At 45.5% G+C, this 18,303-nt stretch overlaps 1 pseudogene; it reads left to right on the top strand.

Annotated features, from left to right (window-relative positions):
* The first annotated feature begins 1,532 nt into the window (after positions 1–1,532).
* Positions 1,533–1,978, top strand: LOC113910945 (annotated as a pseudogene).
* Positions 1,979–18,303: the final 16,325 nt, after the last annotated feature.

The raw sequence follows: 18,303 nt of genomic DNA on the forward strand, positions 1-18,303 counted from the left end.
CAGCATTGGTATCATTACCACCAAGTTCTGCAATTAACCAGCCTGGAGCTTATTTGCTAGGGCACAGCAACGGAGATATTTACACACCCAAGTTTTAACTCTAAGCAAGATTTTCAGCCTGTAAATTGCTTATCTAGCTGCAATCATAGCTGCTAGGAAACTGCCTGGGGCCGTTTGAGGGGAATGAGAAAGAAAGGATTCCCCCAAAGCCAGCTGTTGCACCCCCAGAATAATAACACTAACAATTAAGAACTAACAATTGTACAGACCTTTAAAAATTACAAAGCACATTCTCATGCAGTTAATTCCCCTGAGAGTGGGAGGAGAGGACTGGTGTGAGGGCTATTTTAAAGAAGAACCCCCAAAGGCTTGTGTCCTCCAGGGCTGTAACATAATCTTTTGTTCAACCAATGCTCTGTGAGCACCTACTATGTGCTGGGGACTGTACTAGGTGCTAGAATGTACTGGTGAGCAAAACAGATGCTGTTCCTGGACTCATGAAGCTTATAGTCTAGCCTTGGAGAAAGAAAGACTGTAATTCAATAATACACACAGAGAAATATAAGATTACAACTATTGCAGTAGAGGGATGTAAAATGCAATGTGAACCTGAAGTGGAGGGATTTAAGCTAATCCAGATCAGAGAAAACTCTTCTGATCAGTGATGAGTAAGAGTTAACTAGGCAGGGGCACCTGGGAGGCTCAGTTGGTTAAGTGTCTGCCTTTGGCTCAGGTCATGATCCCGGAGTCCTGGGACCAAGTCCCACATCGGGCTCCTTGCTCCGTGGGGAGCCTGCCGTTCCCCCTGCTTGTGCTCTGACAAATAAACAAAATCTTTAAAAAAAAAAGTTAACTAGGCCAAGAGGGGAGTGTTTTAAGCAAAGAGAACAGCATATGTAAAGGCCCTAGGGCCAAAGGGAGTATATTAGTTACTTTTTGCTGCATAACAGAGCACCCCAAAACTTAGTGGCTTAAACATTGATCAGACCATTTGGCCCTTAATTCTGTAGATTGGCAATTTGGCTAAAATCAGCCAGGCGGTTTCCCTCTGATCTTGGCTGGGTTCACTCATGTACTTGTGGTCATCTCCCAGTTCAGCCAAAATAGCTTATCTCTGTTTTGTGTAGTTATACCTTGTCTGGCAGGTTGGTCCGGGTTTGTTGACATAGCAGCAAGGTTCTGGGATGAGCAAGAGAGGAAGCTTGCAAAGTCTTTTACAACCGAGGCTCAGAACTCAAACAACCTCCTTTCTGCCACATTCTACTGATCAAAGCATCTTTAAATATAATCAATGGGGGGTGGGGGGGGCGCCTGGGTGGTGCAGCCAGTTAATCGTCTGCCTTCAGCTCAGGTCATGATCTCAGGGTCCTGGGACTGAGTCCCGAATTGGGCTTGCTGCTCAGTGGGGAGCCTGCTTCTCCCTCTCCCCCTCCCCACTGCTCATGCTCTCTCTCTCTCTCTCTCAAATAAATAAATTATACATATATATGTATATATACATATATATGGGAAAACAGCAGCACCAGATCCAAATGGTGGCCAGCAGGAGGCTGATGAAGGAGCTTAAAGAAATCCACAAATGTGGAATGAAAAACTTCCAGGTTGATGAAGGTAATTTATTGACTTGGTGAGGGCTTGTTCCTGAGAACCCTCCATATAAGCGGGCCTTCAGAATCGAAATCAACTTTCCAGCAGAGTACCCATTCAAACCACCAAAGATCTCATTTAAAACGAAGATCTATCACCTAAACATGGATAAAAAGGGGCAGATCTGTCTGCCGGTAATTAGTGCTGAAAACTGGAAGCCAGCAACCCAAACCAACCAAGTAATCCAGTCCCTCATAGCACGAACGACCCCCCGCCCGAGCACCCACTTTGGGCCTCCCTAGCTGAAGAACACTCTAAGGACCATAAAAAATTCTGTAAGAATGCTGAAGAGTTTACAAAGAAATCCAGCGAGAAGCAACCTGTGGACTAAACTCTGCCGTGACTGATTCCAGCGAGTGTGAACCGAGACCCGGAGCAGTGCATTCGGACACCTCGCAAAGCAGGACTCTGGAAAATTGACATGTGCCGCGGCCTGGCATCTGCTTGTGGCAGTTACTAACTTTCTACAGTTTTCTTAGTCAAAAGTGGTCTATGGAACCTGTAAAGAAACGATTAAAAATTTAAGAACCAAATTGAAATATATATATATGTTCTTAGATAGATAGATAAATTGTCAGTAAGATATAGAATCTTAGAAGTGGAAGGGATTTTCAGTCTAGTCTGGGTAACAAATAGTAACAAATAGTAGGTACATACCAAGTAGGTGTGCACACATCATAAAGGCCCAGCTTCAGCATCTCTATTCCATGGAATATTGTACGATGGTCTGGAACTAGTTTCTCTACCTTGGGTTCTTTTGACTCCTTGTCCTTGCCCCCTCCACAGTGAGGTCAGAGAGGTTTATCTAAAATGCAAACCAAAAAAACCAGAAACAAAAACAAAAACACACAAGTAAAAGGGGCACCTGGGTGGCTCAGTCAGTTAAACATCTGACTCTTGGTTCTGGCTCAGGTCATGATCTCAGGATCATGGGGTCGAGCCTCATGTCAGGCTCCACACTGAAAGTAGAGTCTGCTTAAGATTCTCTCTCTCCTTCTGTGCACCCCACCCTCCCCCCCAGCCTCAGGCGCACTCTCTCTCTTAAAAAAAAAAAAAAAAAGTGCAAACCTAACCTTATAACCTTTAATGCTTCCCCAATGCTTGCTACGCCTACTGACACATCAAAATCACCAAGAGGGGCTGTTTAAGATACAAACTCCTGCCCTCCACCCTAGATTCACCAAACGAGAGTTTCTGGGCTTGGGAACTGGGATCAATATTATTTAAAAGCTGTCCCAAGGAGTTAGCTGTGACTGATCCAGCTTTTTGGGAGCTGCTGTCTGCAAGTTGTCCAGACGCAAGCTTTTCAAGAAAGGTTCTCTAGCATTATTGATCTCATCAGCTCAGACATGGCCTCTTTAAGAAATAATCTCTCCTCTCCCTTTGTACCAACCCCAGAACTCATGTCTCCTTTTACTGTGTACCCACTGTAGGCTACACAGACTTTTTATAATGTTATTATTCAAAGGGTATTATTAAAATCAGCTTACATATCTGCCACGTTCTCACTCCCCTGCCCCAGCCCTTTCTCCCTCTCCTAAGGCAACCGTGTGATCAGTTATCATATTGACTTCAGTGCCTACCCGAGGGCCTGCTATAAAATTGACCCAATCCAACTGATCCAAGTGTTTATTGATGGATGAATGGATAAACAAAATGTGGTATGTCCATACATTATTCAAAAGGAGGGAAATTCTGCCATGTGTTCCAACATGGATGAATCTTGTGGACGTTATGCTGAATGAAATGAGCCAGCCACCGAGAGACGAATACTGTATGATTCCACTTATGTGAGGTACTCTGAACAGTCAAATTCACTGAGACACAAAGTAAAATGATAGTGGCCAGAGGCTGGGGGGAGGAGGAATGGGGAGTCAGTGTTTCATGGCGACAGAGTTTCAATTTTTCAAGAGGAGAAAAGTTCTAGAGATGGATGGTGGGGATGGCTGTCCGACAATGGGAATGTCCTTAATACCACTGAAATGTCAACTAAAAATGGTGCAGTGTAAGAACATTGAAGATGGTACATTTTATGTCAAGTGTATTTTACCACGATTAAAATTTAAGAACCAAATTGAAAACCCATGAAAGTATGGATGGTCACCAAGCATTTGTTGAACACCTCTAGGATCAGAATATTTCCTGACAGGCTGGCTTTGCCAGAGACTGACTCTATTATAACATGGACTCTTTAAGATGATGGCTCTGCACATATTCCATTGAGCCACCGATGGGTGACCACCAGCTGAGCTTTGGCCAATACTGCTTGCTCTCCGTCTATCTGTCTGGCTCCTGAGGCTTGGCTCCTCTCCTGTCTTCTCCATTCGTGCCTGTGGTCTCAGCACTATTATCCCTGGCAGATTTGGTGGCTCTGTCCCAGCCTCCCACAGCTAATGGACCCTGCCTCACACAAGCCCAAGGACTCAGCTCCCAGCTCAGGCCAGCCTCTTTGGAAGAAGCAATCAGATAGAAAGTTCTTTCTTAAATAGAGCCAAGATCTCTGCCCTTATAACTTTCCTTTCTATGGTTCAAATTCTACCTTCTGGAACATTACAGGGCAAGCTCAGCCTCTTTTCCCATCCAGCCGCTCTTCTGACACTCAAACACAGCTCTCTGATGGTCCTTCCCAAATATTTCCATAACTTTAATTTCTCAGATAACAGATTTCTGGATCCTTCCCTCCACCCAGTTGCCCTTGCCTGACTTCACATTTGTTCATGTCTTCCTAAAACGTGGCTCTTAGAAGTAAATTCTTCATGTGGCATCTGACCAGTGCAGAGAAGAGCTGGATTATTATTTCCATGATGTAGACCCAAATTTGCTGAATCCTGATATAAATCCAGATATCCATTACATCTTTCAACTTTACTATAAACCCAAAGTTGGCTTGTTTAACCAGCACACTTCCTATGTCAGCCTGGGGTGAAATCTAATGTACTTCAGACTTCAGGCTATCTGAAGTATCTGTGTGCACTACACACTGAATGGACATGGTACTGTTACGTTTTTAAAATAGCTTTTCATTAAATTGTTTTAAAAGTTAATTAATCTGTGTCTGGAACTTCTCTGCTTCTCACCCCCTGTGCAGTCAAGTCTCAGATGTCGCAGGCTGGTTGTCCTCACTTGCCCAGGCAGGATCTCCCTTCCTTCCCCATAGAATCTGACCCAGTTATTTCTGGGATCCCCCAAGGGGCTCTCCTGGGAGCTCTAAACAGGCTCGTTTACTCCAGGCCCCTTGTGGCCGTCCTCTGCCCTTAAAGCTCTCCCATCAGGTACCTGGTCCTGCCACTGCTCCTAGCACCAGGCACTGAAAACACAGAGCCCCTGCCTGTTCTGATGTGTCCCAGAGCCCCCCAGAGCCACAAACTCCAGATACAGTTCCTTTCTATTGTGATGGGTGGCACCAGGCTTCTATATAAAGGGGCTCAGAGCCACACGTCAGGTGAAATTTTTGAATAGGGCTTGTGTGAAGCCGTCTCTTCTGCTTCTCCCTCCTCCTCCTCCTCCTCCTTCTTATTTATTGGAGAGAAAGAGAGAGAGGGCACGGGCAGTGGGGGGATGGGGGTGAGGGGAGAGAAGCAGGCTCCCCACCGAGCAGGGAGCCTGATGCAGGGCTCCATCCCAGGAGCAGAAGGCAGATGCTTCACCGACCGAGCCTCCCCGGTGCCCCTTCAGATACAGTTCTGATGGTTCCTTTGTCTCACCGAGCCCCTTCGGCCACAAGGGATGCCTTCAAGGGGCTCCTATGCCTCACTCTTCATTACTCACCCCGAGCCAAACACAGGATGTAAAATGTGAATGGAAGCATCTTTAGAATTCTTTGCCATTTTGCATCTCCACCCCACAAACTCGGCAGAAACAGTATGATTGCCCAGCAAGCATAGCTCTAAAAGAGATCATCTAACCCATTTCCCATCCCTGCCCCCACCCCTGCCTATTCTGTCCAAATGATAAAGCTGAGGCCCGACAGGGAAAGTTATTTAAGCAGAGTGATTTTGTGAGACTGTTAAAGCCAGGAATAAATCAGTCTCCTGAGACCCCCAGGAAATCAGATTTAAAAACATGCCTAATAAAGGCGGGCACCTTCATGATATTTATCTGGAAATGTCAAGATTTTTTTTTAAGTCATTAAGAAAATATGTTTTGTGTTAAACCTCAGCCGTTCACCCAATCCTTGACTCTCCCTCACCCCAATTTCACACCCTTCCTGTCTATTAGATACTAACTAGGTTTCAGTTAGGAAAAGATGGATGAAATTCAGCAGCAACATTGCTAGAAACATGAAGTTTTTTTTTTTAAACTATAAGTTGAACATGTTTTTCCCTGAGGGCAAATGCTAAAAAAAAAAAAAGATATGCAGGTGAATCTCATATTTTCCTGAGCTCAAGAGCTGGTGTTCCTTCCCTACTGGATTTGCTACTTTTTCTGAATGTGGTCTCTGAGCCAGTCTTCTCCTTGAGCCGCAGAAAAGTCGTCACTCCTCTCTGTGCCTCACTTTACTCATGAGTAGGATAGGCTTCAATAGTGCTTCTAATGGTCTCTGACTGGAAAGTGGTACCCGGTAAGCCAGGTGACAGAATCATTTTAGCCATCCATCCCTCCGATGATTCCCGTACTCATCGAGGGTTTATCGAGCTTCACCTAGGTTCACTCATTCAACAAGTATTTACTGAGCACCAACACTGTTCTTGGTGCTTAGAGTATCTCAGTGAACAAAGACATGAAAGAGACAAGAATCCCCATCCTTGTGGAGCTTACATGCTAATGGCGAAAAATGTGCATAGAAAATTAGTAAATGACATAATGTATCAGAGGTGATAAGGTCCCGAGGGCAGAACAAACAGCAGAACAGGGTAAGGTAGCATCAGGAGGACTGGGATGGAGTAGAGCCAAGACTGCCATTTTTCTTTTTATTGTGGTAAAATAGACATGACAAAATTTACCATTGTAACCATTTTTAAGTGTACAGTTCAGTGGCATTAAGTATATCCACTACCACCATGAATCTCCAGAACTTTCTCATCATCACAAACTAGAATTCTGTCCCCATTACACACTACCTCCCCCCTCTTCCCTCCCCCACAGCACCTGGCAACCACCATTCTACTTTCTGTCTCTATTCCTGACTCCTCTAGGTACTTCACAGAAGTAGAATCATAATAGTAATTGTACTTCTGTGGCTGGCTTCTTTCACTGAACATGATGTCCTCAAAATTCATCCATATTATGGCAGGTGTCGGAATTTCATTCCTCTTTAAGGCTGAACAATATTCCATTGTATGCATAGACCACGTTTTGTTTATCCATTCATCAGCCAATCTACATTTGGGTTGAATACTTTTTGGCTGTTGTGAATAGTGCTGCTATGAACACGCGTGTGCAAATAAATATCTATTTGAGTTCCTGCTTTCAATCCTTTGGGGTCTATACCCAGAAGTAGATGGGGATCATATGGTAATTCTACACTGGAGCTTTGAGGAAATGCCATACTGTTTTCCACAGCGAACGCATCATGTCACATTCCATCAATCATCACAGGATTCTAATTGCTCCGCATCCTCACCAATACTTGTCTTCTGGTTTGTTTGTTTTTTGTAGTAGCCGATTTAATGGGTGTGAAGTGGTATCTCATTGTGGTTTTGATTTGCATTTTTCTAGTGACTCCTGCTGTTGAGTGTCTTTTCATATGCATATCGTAGATCTTCCTTGGAGAAATAGCTATGTAAGTCCTTTGCCCATTTTTAAATTGGGCTTTTCGTTGTTGAGTTTTAAGAATTCTTTGTGTATTTTGGATGTTAATCCCATATCACGTATGTAATTTGCAAACATTTTTTTCTCCTGTTCTGTGGGAGTCTGTCATTTTAAATGGGCTTCATAGAGAATGTGTCATTTGGGCAAAGAGCTGAATAGGTGCCATTCCAAGGAGAGGAAATGGTAGAATCTGAGAATGTGTAGATTGGGGGAATGAATGTGAGAATGTGTAGATTGGGGGAATGAAAAGAACTGTAAACAAGCCCTTAAGGTCGTTCTTTTTTTTTAAAAAAAGATTTTGTTTATTTATTTGACAGAGAGAGAGATAGCAAGAGAGGGAACACAAGCAGGGGGAGCAGGAGAGGGAGAAGCAGGCCTCCTGTGGAGCGGAGAGTCAGATGCGAGGCTCAATCCCAGGACCCTGGGATCATGACCTGAGCCAAAGGCAGATGCTTAACGACTAAGCCACCCAGGCGCCCCTCTTAAGGTCATTGTTAAATGATTATAGGGTCTGCCACTGCCTTGGGGATTCAGAATCAGGCAAGTATGGGGCCTGGAGGGGGGAGCGTGGTTGCAAGAATGAATTTCCTCCCCTTGCTTCATTTGTTCACAGAGGGCCCTCCTTGAGAGCAACACTGCGGGTTCTTACTCATGTGACCAGTGGTGATGACCTTTGGGTGGAGCATGGCCCAAACCCTCCCGAGGCTGGACTGTCCCAGTCTAGAGGTCTAGAGGGGCAATGAGTATTAGCAGATCCTTTTGGCCAGAAGTAGAAAGCCATGACCTGCCATCAGTTTCATTGGTCATACAGATGACATTCTGCTATCCATCTCTGTGTCCCACATCTCTCCACTGGTCCTATAGTCAGGAGGAGAAGAAAGGGGTTACTATTTATTGACCCCTCAAAGACCTCGGGGGCTGGTCTCAGTCATGAATAGGAAATAGGCATAGCGTCTTGCTGTTCCTTCCGTGCGCTGACCATCTTGCTTTCGATGTTCCTCATCTGCTTCATCCAACAGATGGTTAAGCAAACCGGAATCCAGCTCTATTATCTGTGGATCACAGGGAAATGGAAGACAACTAAACTTTGTCCGCTTGCCTGAGACAGGCCAGGCATTGTGCCCAGTGGTTTGCATGACCTTATTCTGATCCTCATAATAAGTACATTTCATTATCCCCAGATGAAGAAGCTGAAGCTCAGAGGTAAAGATAGTTGCTCAATGCCACACATCTAGCTGATTCCAAAACGTAAACCTCTTCCATTATGCCCATGGAAAGGAGTTCCCAGGGCCCAGAAATGGTGCCTTAGGAACCACAGTGGGGAAGGAAGGGGGAGGCTGACTTTTCAGGGTTCCCAGACCACCTCACCCCTTCTACCTGAGCCAAGACCTTTTTATCTGTTTTATCAGACTTGTTGTCTCAACTGTAGAAAATGTATTAATGTCCCCTCATTTGAACAATTTCCATGCCATCAAAAGAAGTCGCCATCCAATTCTTTATTCCTGACCGAGAGTATTAAATCAGTGGTAGATTTTAGGGGCGCCTGGGTGGCTCAGTTGGTTAAGCGACTGCCTTCGGCTCAGGTCATGATCCTGGAGTCCCGGGATCGAGTCCAACATCAGGCTTCCTGCTCAGCGGGGAATCTGCTTCTCCCTCTGACCCTCCCCCCTCTCTTGTTCTCTCTCTCTCATTCTCTCTCTCAAATAAATAAATAAATAAATAAACAAACAAACAAATAAATAAAATATTTAAAAAAATAAATAAATCAGTGATAGATTTTATATTTGGTGGCATCTTAGGGTCAGGAATAGGTTATTAGCATTACACGTAAGAATTCATTTGCAAGAATGTTTTCATGTTTAAATGAAACACAACATAAAAGTGTGAACAGAGGGCAGGACATTATGCCACTATCTCAGCCCTCACCATGCCCCAGACCTTTCCTTCTTACCTCCCCTCATTGAAGCTCCTTGGCTTGTGGCCCAGCCCCTCAGAGCCCTGGCCTTGTGCTCTGGGCTCCTGTCCCGGAAGCACAGGTAAGGGGCAGTCTCATTGACTGCGTATGACGTCATAGAGTCATGGTTACCAGAGCATTTTGTTCATTTCCCCCACCTTGTTTGGGAAGAACACCCCAAGATGGGAGTCTCTGTGGAAGGCAGCGCCCCCCCACCCCCACATCCTATGGAAGCAGACAAGGACAGCGTTCTCTGCCCCAGGGCTGCTGGGATGAGGGCAGGAGATCTGGGCAGGACTGATCAAATACCCCCAGGATTTTACAGGTACAGGGAACGATGCAAAGGCGCAGAGACAGGAGATAATATTCACATGGGTTGTAGGGGACTCAGAAGTCCATCGGTGAATATCTACACCGTGAAGCCTACGCCTGCCTGATGGCCCAGCAGTTCCACTGGAATTGCTGTATCTAGGGAAGATTAGTGCCCATGTCCACCAAAAGGCAGGTGCGAGCTATCATGGCAGCATTATTCATCATAATCAGAAACTAGAAATAATCCAAATGCCCATAAAAAGTAGAACGAATGAAATGTTTTGGTACAATCACACAAGAGAGTGTTATACTGCACTGAAAACAAACTATGAACTATTATTACTAGCAACCACATGGGTGCATCTCACAGGTATAATGAGAGAGAGAGAGAGAGAGAGAGAGAGAGACGTTGGCAGTCCCAGTGGCTGTATTTGAACTAGACAATTATGATAGGCTCTTGGCTGTGTTCTCAGCTGCCCAGACTCCCCGGGTCCTGTTGTTTGAGGTTCCCCAGCCTGCCTGTTGATCCTAGAGCCACCAGCTACCTTTTACAGTCATATTGGCCTTAGTCTCTTGCTTTGTTGGTGACCTAAGCCCTTTTCTAGCATGCAACCTAGGTCTGGAAAGCAGGAGCCAATAAAACAATAAAGGTGATTGCATTTTGTCAATTGTAAAGAACCAAGATACATGAAAGGCATTATTATTAATTTTAAAAAGGCAGGGGAAATGGGTGTATGAAATGCTCAGTTGGTTTGAAACATTAAAATCATTTAAAACCATGCTTTACAAGGCTGCCTAATTGCAAAAGCTATAAACTCTCTTGGGAAAACAACCATTAAAAAAAAGCATGACATTTCAGAATGTGATACAAGTCAGGACCAACTAGCTTATGATGGTTATTGTAGAAGAATTGTTATTTTGGTTTAATGGGACACTTTAAAAATACAATTAGATCTTTAGACTCTGGCAGAATAAAAGCACATAATGAAATGAAAATAGCAGGTATATTGGAAGATAATGTTACATAAGGAAATCATTTTTGTGAACTTTATTTGAATCAGGATGATTCATAATTGTATAATTAGATACTTCAATTTAAACGTGAAATGCAGCAAATTACTCAAGCAGCAAACAAAGCATCTCTCTCTCTCTGGTATTTCTCAGTGAAATATATTAATGATCAGGGTTTTTACGAGTTGTGAAAGTTGATAGCCTGGTGTCTGCAAACACTTCCTGTTAGTTTGGAAAGCGAACATATAGGGCACCAGTTCTATTTTGTAGTAGATTGAGGTCTGGGTCTCCTCATGTCACATGATGACCTGGGCACCCCCGAGGTTCCTGACTGGCCACATCAACAGTGCATTGTGGGAGCTGCTCACAGATTTGCTGGGGTGGATGGAAGGGCCTTTGTCTGTCTGTAGGACAGACTGGCTTCCATGTCAGAATCTCAGACTGATGCTGTTTCACTGGCATCAGAATGGCTCTTCTGTTCCTCCCTCCTGCCATGTTTGTTTAGCTGTTCCAGTTAGGATCTATCTGGGCAGCTGAGGCTAACTCATTCATTGGAGATGAAGCATTCAAGGGCAGTTTTACCAATCGCACGTAGACTGCCTCATCTGAGACTCCCAACCACCCTCATGCTAGATATTGGTTATTCAACCCCATTTTTTGCAAATGAGAAAACCACAGGGGGCTGGTCATGTGTCCAAGACCTAGAGGCTAAGTGGCAAAAACAGGATCAAACTGAGGTTCAGGATCAACTAGATGATTTGTGGAGCTTAGTGCAAAATGAAGATATGGAACCCCTGCTTAAAAATTTTTAAGATATTTGGGATACCTGGGTGGCCGGTTAAGCATCCGACTCGATTTTGGCTGAGGTCATGATCTCAGGGTGTTGAGACCAAGCCCCGCTTTGCACTCAGCTGGAGGTCTGCTGGAGATTCTCTCTCTCTCCCTCTGCCTCTGCCTCTGCCCCTCTCCCTCCCCCCTCCCCCCCCCAAAGAAATAAAAAAAATCTTAAAGATTTTTTTTATTTCTTTGAGAGAGAGAGAATGAGAGACAGAGAGCACAAGAGGGAAGAGGGTCAGAGGGAGAAGCAGACTCCCTGCTGAGCAGGGAGCCCGACGTGGGACTCGATCCTGGGACTCCAGGATCATGACCTGAGCTGAAGGCAGTGGCTTAACCAACTGAGCCACCCAGGCGCCCCTTTTAAAAAAATTATTAAGAAATTCCAGATGGTGACAGCAGAGCATTCAACCAAGGACAGAACCCTGCTGAGTGCTGGCATAGGTCACATACCTCTGCAGCCCACCCTGCTCAGGTTAGTTGGGTTCAAAACTCCAACTCTTTCAAGAATGGCATTGGGGTTTGAGCGGGGCCCCTCTCTTCCTCTCCTGGATTCTAAGCCAATGGACAGAACCAGAATTGTCAATCCAATGGTGATAAATATACCAGCTTTATTTTGGATAAAGGTGAGCCTGGGGATTGTGCCATAGGTATGCGGCCAAAGTGGGCTGCCTACTTCTGAACCTGGAATGAAGGAGCTGTCCCCAGTGGTGCTAGGAAAGGGAAGATCTCTCTCTCAGGAGGGACAGAACCTCTACTGCTCGGGTTCTGGCAAAGCAGAGCTGGTTCTCCACAGACGCGGGATCGCAAGGAGGAAGAGAGAAGGAGGGGCTGACCCACACATCCCAGTTCCTTTTTCCCAAACTTAGTAGTCAGAGATGTACTTCTCCCCCCCCCTTAGGAAGGAGTAACTGAGGTGGCAGCAAGAGCCCAGCCTGGTAAGGCTTTATCCCTGAGTGTAGTAGGCAGCTTCTAAAAGGACTCTCAAAGATCCCGGCCACCCCTGTTTCACCCTTTACCTGGAGTGGGGGCTGGACCTACTGGCTAGCTTCTAACAGAAGTGATTAGATGACATTTCCACGGTTAGGCTACGAGCAACTGACTTCTGTCTTGCTCTCTCTCCCCCCTCTCACTTGATCATTCCATGAAGTCAGCTGCCATGTTATGAGCTGTTTATGGAGAGGCCAATGTACCAAGGAACTGAAGACAGCCTTAGCCAATGGCCCTCAGCCAACAGCCAGCAGGGAGCTGAGACCCTCATCCCAACAGCCTCCGGGACTGGAATCCTGTCAACAGCCCCGTGAGTGAACTTGGAAGCAGATCCACCCAGGGTGAGACTTGAAATGGCAGGCTGATTGTCTCCTTGAGGGAGACCCCTCCTCCCTCCCTCCCTCCCTCCTCTTCCTTCTTATTTACGGTCTCATTGTGTTTCATGTAGATCAGTGGTTTGCAATTTTTATTTTATTTTATTCTATTTTTTTTTTAAGTGGGCTCCACACTGGGCTTGAATGTAGGGCTTGAACTCATGACCCTGAGATCAAGAGTCAGACCACTTAACTGACTGAGCTACCCAGGTGCCCCATGCAACTTTTGTTTTTAAACTAAGGTGTACTATTTGCAAATACAGTAATTCATGGGTCTAGCTGCTCTTTGAAACTCAGGTCCCCTCTTCTCTTTCTCACAATGCCTCCTTGGCCTCAGGTGACCCCTGAGGTACATCCATGGAGCTTGTAAACTCTAGAACCCAGTTTGTAAAACAGTGACCAGGACTTGGTCAACAGTCTCATTATTGGTCTTTCTGATTAGACTATTGTCCCCCAATTCCATCTTTCCCCTGTGTGGTATGTTCCTGAAAAAAAAATTAGCCCTTCTTAGAAACTGTCAAGATGTCCCCATTGCCATAAGTTAGGAACTAACCCCCTTGGTATTCAAGAGTCAAGGTGTTTCAAAATCGAATCCAAACTGGGGATCTGGCCACTCTGACCTGCAGAGAAGGGGAGGGAACCATGATGGTTGAGGACACCAACTGAGACACTTGTGCAGATATCCAGGTCCTTCCTGCAGGTCATTAGGGCAGGCCCTAATCCACTATGACTGTGTCCTCATAAGAAGAGGAGCTCAGGACACAGACACAGAGGGAAGACCAGTTGAGGACACAGGGAGAAGCTGGCCATCTACAAGCCAAGGAGAGAATCTGCAGATGAAACGAACCCTGCTGACATCTTGACCTCAGGCTTCCACCTTCCAAAATGGGGAGGAAATACATTTCGGTTGTTTAAGCCCCTCGGCCTGTGGTACTGTGTTATGGCAGCCCGGGCAGACTCCTACACTGGTGTCCACCCCAAAGAGGAGCTGTGTGTTTTAAAAGAGATCATGTATGTAGAAGGACATTCACTCATTCTGTCCGCAAAAATTCAGTGAGTGCCTACTATCTATCATTGTACCTGACCCACACAAATGCAAACACATGTTGGTGAATATTGCAATGATTAAAAAGAGACAAATTGGCAGGTGAATTTTGTCATACCTTTTTTTTTTTTTTTCCTTCCAAAATGGCAATTGCACCATCTCATCCTTGGCCTGATTCATTAGGGAGCAGGGGGATGATACAGTTTCATGCATAATTCTCTCTCTTCCCTCCGTTACTTCATAGCCTTCCTTCTCACTCAAGAGGCCGTAAATCTCACTCAGCATGAGGTCATCTGGCTAGAGTGAAGTCCCCAAAGGTCTTACTGAAAATCTGATGCTAAATACTCAATGACACGATTGCTGGCGAGGGGTCCATGATACAAGAGCTTGTTCTTTCCAGCTTTCCAGCATGAGGCACACACTGGATTTCTTTACCCTGAGCTCGTTGCAGGGGCCAGGCATGGAGCTCCAAGGCATTGTAGAAGGGACCCTTCATGGCGACACTAGCCCAGGGCTGGAAGTTTCTCTGAGATCCATCATCTGCTTGGGCCATCTCACTCCATGACAGCTGCATTGCCCCCTCCCCCCGCTCCCGAGAGAGAGACAGGGCCACCTATCCCAATCAGTCGCGGGGGGGGGAGACCCTCTAGGTCCCAAGACTGATGCATGTCCCCTAGATGGGTCATCTGAATTCAGTCTCTTACAAATCAATTCAAACAAATAGAATTCAGTGCCTATGAGGTGCTGGATACAGTGCTGTCATTGGAGTATAAAAATGAATTAGACAGACTTTGCCCTTGAGGACCTCACTGTCTAGTGGGTGACACACACACACACACGTATGAATAATGATGATGAACCCTGACAAGGGTTATAAAAGAGGTAGACAAAAAGTGCAGTGGGAAAACAAAAAAAAAAATTGTGTCCGTGGTTGTGTGTGTGAGTGCATGCGTGCGTGTGTGTGTGCGTGTGTGTGTGTGTGTTGTGGGGTGTGTCTGTAAGTTAAAGCTACAAATGTTTCCAAGACACCATTGATTATAAGTGGTTCTCTGATTTACTAACAGCTTTTGGGTAAACAGAAGAGCTGCTACTTTAAATGATTACATTGATTAGAAGATGCTACAGAAATGTTAGCACTGTGACAATCACCCTGCTGGAACTCCTCGTCTGCTCAAGCCCGCATTCCTGCACCTGGGTGGGGACTCCAGAAGTCTGTTCTCAGCGTGCGCTGACAAACTAGTTTGGGGGGGGTGGCTTTTGGAGCTTAGGGAGATGCAAAGGCAGGAGGGGATCCACTAGTCAGGCACTGAAACATAACCAGCCAATGCCGGAGAGGAACGATGGAGGAAATACTTATCCCAGCACCTGTTGCTAGAATACAATGCATGGTTGTAAGAAGTATTTTGACAAGATGCGTATGTGGGTGATCTCCAAAAAGCAGTTCAGGAGGCCTTGACTGGGTCAGTGGTGGGGCTCTGGTTTTGCAAGGTGGGAGCTAAACTGCCTTGATAAGTGGGGGACAGGCTGGACCAGCCACCAGCCGGCCTTTTTGCAATCCCACACCTTTTCTTTAAATCGCTGCTAATTGAATCCTTAAAGAACATCCGTTTAAAGGACATGAGCTGATGTGCCTGCCTAGAGGCCCTACCCTCTCCATCCAGCTTGGGTGGAAAGGCAGAGTTGCAAAGCAAATGCTGAAGCAGGCAGCCGGGTGAAGAATCAACCCAGAGGCTGGGCTCTGGGTGGAAACTGGGGAGAAGCTGTGAAATGCACAGCAGGTCAGTTGAGAATGGAAGGGGAGGGACCCCAGTCCCTACTGCATCTTGGCTCTTATGGGGCACCAGCATGTTCCTGGGGTGAGAAGGAGGAGCTGGTCAGGGTGCTGAGGCTATTTAGACCACATCCAACTTCCGGTATGTGGGCTTTGTGGCTTCTTAATCACCAGCTGGCTTATCACCTTTTCTTCTACCACCAACTACCCATCTAAGTTACTACCTTTACCAGGTGTGTGTGTGTGTGTGTGTGTGTGTGTGTGTGTGTGTGTTTGTATGTAGGAATGGGAGTAACAGGTAGAAAAGGGAGCAAAATATAGACCAGAAAGCTCACCCTGGTTCACAGCAGCCTGGAGACAACTCTGAGTGGCGCTGGGGATCTTGGCTGATGGAGAATACTTGACCGCTGTAGTCAAGAGCACACAGGCCTCGGTCTGCACCTTCACACTGGCACTGACCTTATGTGACCTTGGACAAGTTAGTTAATCTCTCTGCAGCTTCAGTCTTCTCATCTTAATATCTATCTTGCAAGATTGTTGAAAAAATTAAATGAGGTCATGCATTGTAGAGGGTCTAGCATTGTTCCTGGCGCACAGTAAATGCTTAGTGAATAATAGCTATCATTGGTGTATTGTTATAATAATTACATTAATATATTCACATTATGATTCACGGGTGGTCTTTTGGCTCAAACCAAATCCTAAAATAACTACACTGAGAAGTTAATGGGCCCAAGACCCCATGCATTTCCAAGCAAGACAAGTTCTTTATTGAAACCTAAGGTAAAGAGAAAAGGCTCAGGATCCCCTATTTTCTCACTGAGAGATCTTGGGTAATTCTCTTGACTTCTCTGCGTTCAGTTTCCTCTCTAATAAATGGAGATGGAGGCTCTCAGCACTAGGATTTTTGCTTAGAACAGAATAACTCACATCCCAGAGAGTTGGGAATATGCACTATGACCCTCTTTTCAGGAAAAGGAATAATTTGATGAGTGTACCTTATCACGTAGGATTTCCACCTTGCTCCTGTCAAGGTCTGTTCTCTCGTGCCTGTAGCTGCTTTATAGTAAGGTATTCTACAGATGTGTGTTGAGTAGATACATGAGATTAACCTATGCATCCATGTCCCCATCCGTTCAATAGACACATGTGGCCCAGAAAACATTTCTCAGCATGTGGATGCTTCCTGCCCCTGGCACCCTGCATGGCCCCCAGGCCACTGCTCACATTGAGTCTTTTCCCCTCCTTTGGTGGGAAGATTTTGCCAGTCTGGTTCCTCTAGACTTGGGGAAGGGTACAAACACGGAGGAATGGGTAGACCAAGGCAGAAACCAAAGATATGGGAAGAAAAGAAGGAAGGACTCTCACTTAAAGTGGAAAGGGAACAAAAAGCAGGCAGAGAAACTAAGCTGATCTATGTAATGAAGGCTGGGGAGGGACAGTGGCGTGGGGGAAGGGAGGGGATGCCAAGAGGGAGAACCAGCTGTGTGTGTGCAGCGGGGAGGGAAGGAGAGTGGGGACGGCAGTCAGAGGCTCCAGAGCAATCCCAGAGTATAAGAGAATTAGTGGGGGAAGAGGAAAGGAGTTTAGGAAGTGTCATTGTCAATTACATATTTCATCCCCTTCCATGTTCTTCAGGATAATGGGGCAAAGGCGGTTCCCCGGGTGGCTCTGTCAGTTAAGCATCTGCCTTCCACTTGGGGTATGATCTCAGGGTCCTGGGACCGAGCCCTGTATAGGGCTCCCTGTTCAGTGGGGAGCCTGCTTTTGCCTCTCTCTCTGCCATTGCCCCTGCTTGTGCTCTCTGGCTCTATCTCTCTGCAAATAAATAAACAAATAAAATCTTAAAAAAAAAAAAAAGATAATGGGGCAAAGAATGCAATTCCATCTTCCTTATATTGGTTGTTGGACTATGGTCCTTTCAATTTAGCTGCACCCAGAAATAAGCCACATGGGCTTCAGGATTTCTTAGCCTTATACAAATAATGAGCATTTGCTACATGTCAGGAATTGGGTGAGGAGTCTGGGATATGGAAAAAAAAAATCACAAAACAGTTATGCCCTTGAGGAGCTCCCAACCTAAAGGGAGCATCAGATTTTACACACACACACACACACACACACACACAGGTTCAGATGCTATGGTGGAGAATTGTACAAAGTGCTACAGTGGGGGACATCTAGGAAGGCTTCACAGATGATGTACCCTTTCAGCTAAGCCCTTGATGGAGAAATTTACCACAGGGAGAAAGGGTCCAAGTTTTTATTGGAATTCACAGCCTAAGAAGAGATATAAACATGTATCTGTGTATATAAATGTTAATAATCATATATAAAATAGAATATGCTCCAATGAGCACATGAATAAGGTATATTGGGAACCTTATACCTTATATGGTATATGGGAAGATATACCATATAAGAGGTGGGTCTGAATCTGCCTCTGGGAGAATTCACAGAGAGGAATGATCCTTCATAAGGGGAGATGATCCTTAATCTGGGTTTTGAAGGATTCATAGGAATTCACCAGGTGAAGCTTGGGATAAAAAGCATCAGAGACTAAGCAGAAGGAACATCGTGTGCAAAGACCTGGAGGGCTCAGTCCCTCGGTCCT

Source organism: Zalophus californianus, chromosome 4 (assembly GCF_009762305.2).
Source record: "Zalophus californianus isolate mZalCal1 chromosome 4, mZalCal1.pri.v2, whole genome shotgun sequence".
In the NCBI taxonomy this organism is placed as follows: domain Eukaryota; kingdom Metazoa; phylum Chordata; class Mammalia; order Carnivora; family Otariidae; genus Zalophus; species Zalophus californianus.